The sequence below is a fragment of the Alosa alosa genome, chromosome 16, assembly GCF_017589495.1.
Source record: "Alosa alosa isolate M-15738 ecotype Scorff River chromosome 16, AALO_Geno_1.1, whole genome shotgun sequence".
In the NCBI taxonomy this organism is placed as follows: Eukaryota; Metazoa; Chordata; class Actinopteri; order Clupeiformes; family Clupeidae; genus Alosa; species Alosa alosa.
The window spans coordinates 29,162,721-29,174,570 of record NC_063204.1 but is presented as its reverse complement, the minus strand read 5'-3'; positions in this window follow the sequence as shown (position 1 = coordinate 29,174,570).

Sequence of the window (11,850 nt, the reverse complement as noted above, 5' to 3'; positions counted from 1 at the left end):
TTTATTAAGCCTTTGTTACTTATTAGTTAATGGTTTGTTCATCATTAGTAATTTCTTGTTCATACATAATTTATCATCAGTAAAGCATTTGTTCACACAATTATAAATGGTTTGCTCATAGTAAATAAGCCTATCCAAAAAATATGTTTGTAAGTACATGATTTATACTTAATAAGTAATGAAACAACCACTTATAATGAAATCATTTTCTTATTATAAACCAGTTGCAAACTATTACAAAATGCTTTGTTCATCATTGTAAAGCATTGTTCCTATGTTAATTCTCATAAATAAAGTATTTGTACACACAGTTATAAATGGTTTGTTCATAGTAAATAAGCCTATATCTAAAATATGTTTATGAATTATTGTTAATACTTAATAAATTATGCAATATACACATGCACTAATGATTAGTTAGGCTGAGGATACATATTTTATAAACCACTTCCTAATACTATAATTCATGATTAACTCAGGGGTTACAAGTGGTTAGTTAATGATATTTTGTGAGCTTATCTAAAGTGAGGACTTTCTATGCCTTGCAACACATTTTCAAATGAGTTGTAAAGATTACATTCACATTTATTCATTTAGCAGACAAGCGATGTACACATGTCAATTAAATTGAAGGCCATTGACATAACAGTGAAAGCCGGGAATCAAACCCGCAACTTTTCAGGATACTGCATGCTAGTCCAGCTCCTTATCCACACTATCTTGGCCCAGATAGAAACCCATACAACTATGCAAGAGTTTCTGTTTTCTTCTACTACACACTGTTATACCTGTAAACTATTATTAAATGCTGAATTCTTCATTTGCAAAGCATTATTTCTACATCAATTATCATCTGTAAATCATGTTTACACATAGTTAAAAATGGTTTGTTCATAGTAAACACACATATCCATATTATATTTTTGAATTGACTGTTGTAATACCACTGGGCAAAGGTAGTGTAGTAGTGGATAGGGAGCCGGGTTAACATGCAGTAACCCATAAAGTTGGGGGTTCAAACCCCGGCGTCCACCAATGTGGCCTTGCCCTTTAATTTCATTGACATGTGTAAGTCGTTTTGGGTGAAAGTGTCGGCTAAATGAATAAATGAAAGTGTAAACTTTATAACTAATTTGTAAATGTGTTGCAAGGCATAAAACGTCCTCACTTTAGATGAGCTCACAAAATATCATTAACTAACTATTTGTAACTCCTGAGTTAATAATTAATTATAGCAACCTGTAGAGAGAGTCACAAGTTTTAAATACCTTGGTGTCCACATTACCTGGTAGGAACTCCACAGTTAGAGATTGTAGTACTCTGCAGAGAGTAGTGCGCTCAGCTGAATGTACTATAAGAACTCAACTCCCTGCTCTAAAAGATCTATTCCAGAAGAGTACTCCTAAGAGCCCAAAAGATTCTGAAGGACTCTTCTCATCCTAACAATGGATTATTCCTACCGCTGAAATCAAGAAGACGCCTATGTAGTCACAAAGCCAGAACTGAGAGACTCAGGAGAAGTTTTTATCCCCAAGCCATCCGAACTCTGAACTCACACTATACTGACTTTGCACACATTCACTCCTCAGCACTCTCAAACATTTCCCAACTCTGAACTCACACTTTACTGACTTTGCACTCATTCACTCCTCAGCACTCATGACCCCCCCCCCCCCCCCACACACACACACCTACATGACTTTTAGCACTTTTACATCCCTCTCCCTATGCTACAGACCTTTTATTTATTTATTTTCTTATTTCTTCACACGTCAAAACACACACACACACACACACATATGACTTTCTTCAACTTTTGCACATCTCCATAGAACTTTTTATTTATTATTTTTGATTTTCCTCCATTATTTCTGCCCCACCCCACCCCCATCCCCAACACACACACACACACTTACATCATCTCTGTCTTCACCTCACATACATACAGCACACTGCTTGCTACAGTAAGCCTCCTCTACATACTTGCTGCACACTGCCCCCTACATACACAGCACATTGTCTTCAGGATCTTCTCCAACACACATCCTCTACATACTTACAGCACACTGCCCCCACCTACCCACACACACACAGTCACTGCTCCACTCCCCTCCCGCCTACACACACATCTCCACTGTCATCACTCACATACATCATACATACAGTACTCTGCTTGCAATAGTAAGACCCTTCACCATACTTGCAGTACACTGCCCCCCCCCCTTTCCCCCCCAATAGAGCATCACAGTCCCGCCCACAGGAGTTTCCGGAAGTAAGAATTCAATGCAATTTCTCCATTGACAATTCGGGTATAAGCCGTAAAAACTTAACTGCACATGGTAGACTTAATACCAGCTACGGCTGTACTAAGCGATTGTATGGTCATATAGAGGGTGAAAATTCAAGGGGCACTAACCTTGTTTTAAGTACAAAAAAGAAGAAGAACGCGCACATCCAGATTCAAACAGGTACTGGACCAGAATACTTCAGAAATAAAAAATGACGTTAGTCCGCACACTGAGAACTCCGTTTTAAAAGATTTTAATCACCACATGTGACGTTTCGGGCTGAATACCCTTCTCCCGACATGAAAACAGCAAAAAGACAAGGCACATATATACTTACACCAATCGAAGTCACCTGACAGAACACCTGTTACAGGTTATCTTAAAGTGCAAAGTGTCCATTAAAGTGCAAAGTGTCCATTAAAGTGCAAGTGCAGACAAAGTCACATGATAATACTGTGTACTATACATAGTGCCACAGGCAATCTTAAAGTGGTGATCAAATACAGGCACAGTTAAGCAAAATTAAGCAAAAGAGCCACAGCAACACTAACCTTGTTTTGAAATAAATGTCTTTTAATCGTGATGTCTTGGATAAGTACTTCATTACCCACAATCCTGAACAATCCCACAATGATGCCTCTGATTGGTGGAAAGGCCGTTATGATCATAGTTTGAAACTTTATCAGCGAAAATTATTGACAAAGATGGCGGAGTCTTTTACTGCCTATGGCGAAAATCTTAATGTGAAATTTTTTTTCTAGACGAACATTAGTACTTGTATCAACAAGGATTGTGGTTTATAAATCACACGAACTTAGTCAGGGCCAATACACCATCAAATAGAACACTGTAAATGCTAGTTTAAACACTTAACTTTTCAGGTAGCCGATAGGCTAATCATTAGCCTTTCAGACATTAGAATGTAGCCTACATGCTGCAACACAGGTATGAAATATAATGTTTTAGTGACCTTGTTGTTTCTATGAACATGAATTGTTGTTTATAGGAAACATCAACTTAGTCGAGGCATAAAAAGCCCTGTAAATCCTCATTAAGTACTTAAACTTTTGAACTAGCTAGCTAGCTGATAGCACATGCAAACTGGATGCTACCACCGGCTAGCAGCTAGACACTGCAGTAAAATGGTTAGCAAACCGTCCATGCCCCCGTAAATATTTCACTGTTTAAAAGACGGAATCAAGAGTGTCCAAAGGGGTGAAAACCACTTTAAATCACATTATTGACTGTTGTGTGTCCGAGGGTTAGCTTGTGGGTTTTGTAAGGGCCAGCATGAGGGACAAGACCTACAAAGTTGTGTGGTGAGTTTTGCAGGGAGGTTGGTAATGCTAGTTAACATTAGCTAGGCTACTGTAGCCTTCATACTGCACGAGTCATATCATCAATAATTAACCTAGAAATACTTCTTCGTACATTTAATGAATATTTTGTGTAATAATTCACAGCAAACTGAATATGGTGGTCCAAGAGCAGACCATGCACCAGTCCATGCATCAGGATGGCAGTCAGACACGAAGCACTGCACAATGTTGCTAACGTTAACGTTAACCGCTTTCACACACACACACACGATATAAAATACACGATGGTAAAAATAACATTCAATACCAAAACACTATTATTTGCATGATTACTCCTGAAATAACTGCTATTAACTGCACATTCACTATATAAAAATCACTGTTTGGAGGAAAGGGTTCGCGTGCTGTCGCCGGTTGGAAATGATTTCGCGCCGGTTTGGGCATTGCTTATATATTATTCAGTGGCGTGGTGGTTTATGGGATGAGTAGTTCCATCGCCGAAATGAAAATATGTACACAGTCTTGTACCTTTGACTTTTTTTTTGGACTTTCTCTTCGTTTTTTTCACTCGAAATGATATGTTGTATGCTTACGAGTTACTCCGTAGCTGATTAGCCTAAGACATGCTCTAAAACTCTTTAGATACGGATTTTTCCAAAACGTCAATGGGAGAAATGAATGGGAAATTTACTTCCGGAAACTAAGCTCTCTCGGAGGAGGGGCGAGACTGTGATGCTCTATACACAGCACATAGAGTGTCCCAGTGACTTCCGTTTTACTTCCGCTACAAGGGACCTATCTTTCAAAAAAATATGAACGGGAGTTAATGGAGAGATAACAATTATTTTTTGGTCCAGTTTGAATTGTGCCACGAATTTCACATATGATGTGTGTGAATTTAAAAGATAATTTTTCACGTCAAGAAAGTACTGTTGTTCGATAGACTTCAAAAGTTGTCCTCTGACTCATGGTATTTTCATCGGCAAGGAAAGCCCAATTAAGACCTGTTGCTGGTATGCTTGTACAATCTAGTGTGGCTGTGAATGAGCTAACGTCAGCGCGACTGATGGGTTTGTAGTCGTTGGAATTACGATCTTTCACAATGTTGTAATTCAATAGTTACGAAACAAACTGCAAATGTCTTTACATGAAAAATTGTCTTTAAAATTGACAAACATCATTTGGGTAATTCAAGGCACAAGTCAACCGGGACCAGAAAATAATTTCTTTTTCGCCATAGAGTGGCGTTCAAAATGTTTTGAAAGATAGGTCCCATGGAGGCAAGTGGAAGTGGCGTCACTGGGACACTCTATTGTCTCATGAGGAAGCTTCTCCAACACACATATTGCACACTGCCCTCTCCCCACATACACAGCACGCTATCCCATCTCCCTTGTCATCCCCCCAGCACACACACCAAGACCCCTGGCAGTTGGGTTAGCCCCTTGAGCCGTGGATCTGCCCAAGGTTTCTTCCTTGGTAAGGGAGTTTTTCCTTGCCTCTGTTGCTCTTGGGTGCTCGAACGGTAAAATTCCTTAAGGTACTGTCTGTATAAATCGTCTTGTAAATAAACTACCAGTGCTTTTTCAAAGTTCTCCATGTCTCGTTTTAAAAGTCAAGGCCCTCGGAAGTCTATCAATGAAGTATGGAGCTACTTTGAGCCTCGTAAATGGTGTAAAACAGTGATTTATTTGCATGGCTAGGCCGATGCCCGAGGCACCACAACGAAACACTGTGTTGGTAGCATTGGCTAACTAGCGCCAGATTTCTGAGTGCAGGGGAGGTATGAGGTATAAGCCGAGGTGAGCTATGAGACATACATTCACACTCGTTATCATGTTTCAACACACTTTAGGTCAAAATCACAGGAATTATCCTTTAACAATGCTATGTTATATCTGCATTACGGACCAACAAACGGTCGCTGTTAAAAGTCCACCGAGTTGCTGATCTACAAGATCGCCCATGACTTCGGACTGTTATGCTTCCAGTGATATCCAGACTATAACAAGGCCTAACGTTCACGTTATCTCCAGACTGCCAGTGAGTGTAACAACAAGAACTTTGTTGGCGTTGCATGCATCGGTTGTGGAGACACAGCTGTGCGCAGTTTCACGCGAGTCATCATTGCCCTTGGACATTTTCAGCCGGTTGGAAATTGGACTAATTTTATTTTTAATTAAGTGCTTTAAGAATTGCATCGTCGGTTCGAATCCGGCCTGATGTTACGGCCGTTTCCGCGGTCTCACGTTGTTTTACGCAACGCCGCCCTCTGGTCATCGCGTTCCCGATAGCCCGAGACATCTTATTAAGCCAAGAGCCTGACTGTTTGTAACTGTTTGCGTCCTGTTTCTTGTGCTTTTTTACTAAGGGGAATCATATTAATCATTGATATCAATTGCAACACCCAGAGTAATAAAAATCAATTTTACAAAATAGGGCAAACCGCGATCGGCGGACTTTGACCTACACACGCAGTAGCCGGCGTCACGAGACTCTAATCATGTATATAATGAGCACTGCATTAATCAGCGTCTCCGTGGCACACATAGCAAAGGGAGCGCTGTGCTATCACTTTAAGAATTGCATCGCCGGTTCGAATCCAGCCTGATGCACCGTCTGCCGTTACGGCCGTTTCCACGGTCTCACGTTGTTTTACGCGACGCCGCCCTCTGGTCATCGAGTTCCCGATTGCGCGCAACATCTTATTAAGCCAAGAGCCTGACTGTTTGTAACTGCTTGCGTCCTGTTTCTTGTGCTTTTTTACTGAGGGCAATCATATTGATCATTGATATCAATTGCAACACTCAGGTTCTTGGCTTCATAAGATGTCGCGGGAGTCTCATAGAGTCTTGTGACGCCGGCTACTGCGTGTGTAGGTCAAAGTCCGCCGATCGCGGCATTCCCCAATTTTGTAAAATGTATTTTTATTCCTCTGGGTGTTGCAATTGATATCAATGATTAATATGATTACCCTCAGTAAAAAAAGCACAAGAAACAGGACGCAAACAGTTACAAACAGTCAGGTTCTTGGCTTCATAAGATGTCGCGGGCGATCGACACGCGATGACCAGAGGGCGGCGTCGCGTAAAACAACGCGAGACAGCGGAAACGGCCTTAATGGGGCCGTTGCATCAGGCCGGATTCGAACCGGCGATGCATTTCTTAAAGTGCTATATAGCACAGCGCTGCCTTTCCTATGTGTGCCACGGAGGAGACGCTGATTAATGCAGTGCTCAGTATATACATGATTAGAGTCTCGTGGCGCTTGGCTACTGCATGTGTAGGTCAAAGTCCGCCGATCGCGGCATTCCCCAATTTTGTAAAATGTATTTTTATTCCTCTGGGTGTTGCAATTGATATCAATGATTAATATGATTGCCCTCAGTAAAAAAGCACAAGAAACAGGACGCAAACAGTTACAAACAGTCAGGTTCTTGGCTTCATAAGATATCGCGGGAGTCTCATAGTCTCGTGACGCCGGCTACTGCTTTTGTAGGTCAAAGTCCGCCTATCGCGGCATTCCCCAATTTTGTAAAATTGATTTTTATTCCTCTGGGTGTTGCAATTGATATCAATGATTAATATGATTACCCTCAGTAAAAAAAGCACAAGAAACAGGACGCAAACAGTTAGAAACAGTCAGGTTCTTGGCTTCATAAGATGTCATGGGCGTCGACCTTTAATGATGACCAGAGGGCGGCGTCGCGTAAAACAACGCGAGACAGCGGAAATGGCCTTAACGGGCCAGTGCATCAGGCCAGATTCGAACTGGCGATGCATTTCTTAAAGTGCTATATAGCATAGCGCTGCCTTTCCTATGTGTGCCACGGAGGAGACGTTGATTAATGCAGTGCTCAGTAGCCTATTGCATAGCGAAGTAGCCTAAATTTAGTTATTTTTTTAATTGTTGGTTTACTTTTTATTAAATTCGTAGGCTGGAATGCCTCGCGGCAATAATTGTGTTTAAATGTAGTAGCCTAGTGCTTCAGCCGCTGGCAAGCTCCAAAGGCGCTATAGGTTGAGAGCAGCGTGTTGGAGACCCATGGTGTAACGAGACAAGGTCTTTATGCGCTGTTGTGTAATTTATTGTCTTTAATCATGTTTAGGCTATGTTTGTTCGGGACAAAGAACAACGAAACAAGATCAATACAATTTTCTTTATTTCTCATATTATGGATAAACAACCACAATATGCACGTCTTCTCATTGGCTCCTCAAGAAATACGCACTGAATAACGTTTGGCTGTAGCCGCGGGATAGGTACCGCCCACCAACATGTACGGCGCGATGAGAGCTCATGCCCAACACGGATTTTTTCGTGCATGGAGCTGGTTCCAAATGCTCCATGCAGCGCCATATTTGAAAATGGCGTATGCTAACATGCCGAAGCTAATCTGCACGCTCTTGACCCCCTGGACACAACAGCTTGTAAATGCACTTCAATAAAGCAGTGTAACAAAATTATCCTGTAGCCTACTTCTACTAAACCATCAGAATTGGATTGTAGATATAGATTGTTCCATGAACAGTTTATGTTTTGTGGAGGTAATGTTGATGCTAGCTAGCTAGGTGGCTAACGTCAGATCCAAACACAGCTTGTAAATGCACTTCAATAATTTTGTAATTATTACACGCATGTTGTTTTTGTATAGTCTCCAACGTAGTAGGCCTAGATGGTAGTGTCGTTGTGAGATCACTGTGCTACCAATCTCTTGAGGAGCCGCACAAACGAGGTGTCAGGGGCAAAAGGAACAAGTACGCCGAAATAGCTATTGTTGACAGGAGTCTTTTTGAAGGGGCTGCGTTGGCCAAATAATATTAAAAAAGATGCACAACAAATGGCTATGGTTTGTCAACAAAAACATTGTCTAGAGTATGCATCAATAATCGACAAACAAACGCTATACCTACCCTGTTTTTCGTAGCCTGGGTGCCATTCCGAACTTAGTTCCGCCCACAACTGAGGTCGGGAAGTTCGGTCTGGCATTGCTTCATTGTGGTGGAAGTATGCTCGCCCTATATCAGGCGGACCAATCAAATCAGGCTTTACGAGGATAGACAGGTGAGCAACAGCGCCTGGTCTATCACGTCATTTGAGCGCGCTTAGATTAGGCTTATGTTTGAAACAAAATGCTGTGGCTAGAAGGATACATGGCTTTTAAGACCCCATATTGAAAATTCATATTATTTAATGAGGTTGTATCACTGAAAACGATTATTTCTGAAAACTTTGGCCAAAGTTGAGATGAGGGAAAACTCGTGGTTTCAATTTCATCAAGGGAAAACAGCGCTGTTGCATTGCGACATGTTCCCTCGTTCGTTTGAAATCTCTGATTGACCACCTGTTTGAGGGATTTGCGACAGCCTTTCCCAGCTGTTTAACATGTTTGTAGCATATTACTGTTCAACAGAATTATTTTTAAAAACGGAGGGGAAATAGGAGAAGAAGGATGGTTTGTGTGTTTTCTTCCCCCCATAGGCCTAATTACGTCCCAATGGAGCAGTATCATGGTGCATTCAGGGCACTTCAGAATGACAAGGACCGCCCCCATGGCTACTTTGTTTTTCCGACAGCAAGTGTTCATGTGCTTTGCCGTCGGAATGTGTGACAAACACGGATGCCACAACAAAGGTTAAAACATACACTCACTAATCCTAAACAAACAACTGTATTTGCTTAAAGGAACCGTATGTAAGATTGTGGCCAAAACTGGTACTGCAAGCACTTTCAAATTACTGTAGAGCGGTGTATCCCCTTAACCTGACTCTCGCCAGATGAATTACGTTCCGCCTAGCTCAACTCACATCCATCTGGGATCGGTTCCATTCAGAGTGATTTCAGCACGAGATTGTATGGTAGAGCCAATCAGGACAGGGCGGGAGTTTCATTGTTGACTGTTCTCAGTGTCACGGGTTGGCTTCGATGTGAGTGGTTGAAGTAGCACGTCAATAGATGACGGACAAGTGGCTTATCCAATCTTATGCAAGGATTTTTTAATAAGGCCCAGCCTTCTGAAGCACCACTCCAATGGATCGATCCCAGATGGATGAGTGGAGCTAGGCGGCACGAAATTCATCTGGCGAGAGTCAGGTTAGTATCACCTTCCCCTCCCCCCTGACTAGCAGAACTGGCACCCTGGATGCGAAACACTACTGACTTTGTGATTAGTAGATAGGTGGAGGGTGGCGCATCAGCTCAAAACACAACATGACAACATCAACATCAGTTAAGGGCTGCAACTTTACTTTTTAAATGACAATATCTGGCCGGACTACTGTTGACAGTGATATAAGTATTTGAAATGAACATGAATTCTTAATGTCTAGTGACATATCAGGGCCATTTTATGATTAATAGAAATACATTTCTTACATACGGTTCCTTTAAAATATAGTGTAAGATGCTTGTGAAAGAAAGATATGCAGCTTTCAAGTGACAAAAACGGCAAATTCCCAAGTTCACATTAAAACTGTTGGACATGAAAGGCCACATGGACTATAAACGAACTACAACGTGACGACAAAAGTGATGACGAGCCCCTAACTGGGCAACTCTAGCCCCAGTTTCCGATCTCTGACTCACACATTACGTGACGTGAATGACGCGAAATGATGTTTTCACTCGGAAAAAGGTTTTTCCGAAGCCCATGAACGCTAGGTCAGACTCATATTCTGGCTAGAATTGAGTAGGCCTATGACTAGGCCCACGTCAGGCTATGTTTTTCGTGCTAAACGTCACTGAAGCCTAGTTGATTGATGGATGACATCTTCCTTGCAACAGTGTTGATGTCTGAGACCTGGGCGATGTTTGAGCATCTTGTAATGTTAATAACAAATGCACCTTCCTGTGTAGACTAAAGTAAGGAGCCTAACTTGTGAAAGTTAGGTGTGTTTCTATGGGGAAATGTTTTGGATATCATACAAATGATAGTCATGAAGGTCAGACATACACACGAGGCATTTAATCAATGATACCAGCTTGGCTTTTTATGTAAGATTGCCTTTTATGTAGGTACTACATTGTAAAAGGCAATCTTACATAAAAAGCTAAGTTGGTAGTGACAATGATGACATACTTATGAGTGCTGTGACACAAAATAACATCACAGTAATCTGTGTTTCAGTAAAAGGTGTATGAAATATATATGTATGAAATAATCTATCTTGTTTAGTTTAAAACAGACACAGACACACTAACACAATTTGCTGTCTAAACCTAACATTACTATCTATATCTTTGCTTTGTTACTATTCTATGTGTGCCACGGAGACGCTGATTAATGCAGTGCCCATTATGTACATGATTAGAGTCTCGTGACGCCGGCTACTGCAGTGTAGGTCAAAGTCCGCTGCTCATGCCGGCATCCCCCCTGTTTCTTGTGCTTTTTTACTGAGGGCAATCATATTAATCATTGATATCAATTGCAACACCCAGAGGAATAAAAAATACATTTTACAAAAAATTGGGGAATGCCGCCGATCTGGCGGATCTTTTGACCTACGCTTGCAGCCAAGCAGGAGACTACGAAGACTCTGGTGACATCTTATGAAGCCAAGAACCTGACTGTTTGTAACTGTTTGGTGTCCTGTTTCTTGTGCTTTTTACTGAGGGCAATCATATTAATCATTGATATCACCTGTAACAATTGCAAGAGGAAATAAAATATATTTGACAAAATTAAAATGCCGCTGCATCATGGATCTTGACCTACACAAGCAGTAGCCGGGCCACAAGACTATGAGACTCCCATGAACAGTCTTATGAAGCCAAGAACCTGACTGTTTGTAACTGTTTATGTCCTGTTTCTTTGTGCTTTTTTTACTCGAGGGCAATCATATTAATCATTGATATCGTAAATTGCAACACCCAAAGGAATAAAATACATTTTACAAAAATTAGAATGCCGCTGATTCAAGTGATCTCCTTTGACCCACACAAGCAGTAGCCGGGCGCATGCAGACTACGAGACTGACATCGGACATCGAAGCCAAGAACCTGACTGTTTGTAACTGTTTATGCCCTGTTTCTGTGCTTTTTTACTGAGGGCAATCATATTAATCATTGATATCAATTGCAACACCCAGAGGAATAAAATATATTTTACAAAATTGGGGAATGCCGCGATCTGCGGACTTTTGACCTACACAAGCAGTGGTAGCCAAGGCTAATGACTCCAGACCATGATATACCGGAGTACCGCGACCATCACGCCTCTCCGGCACACGAGCAGCGCCAGGTT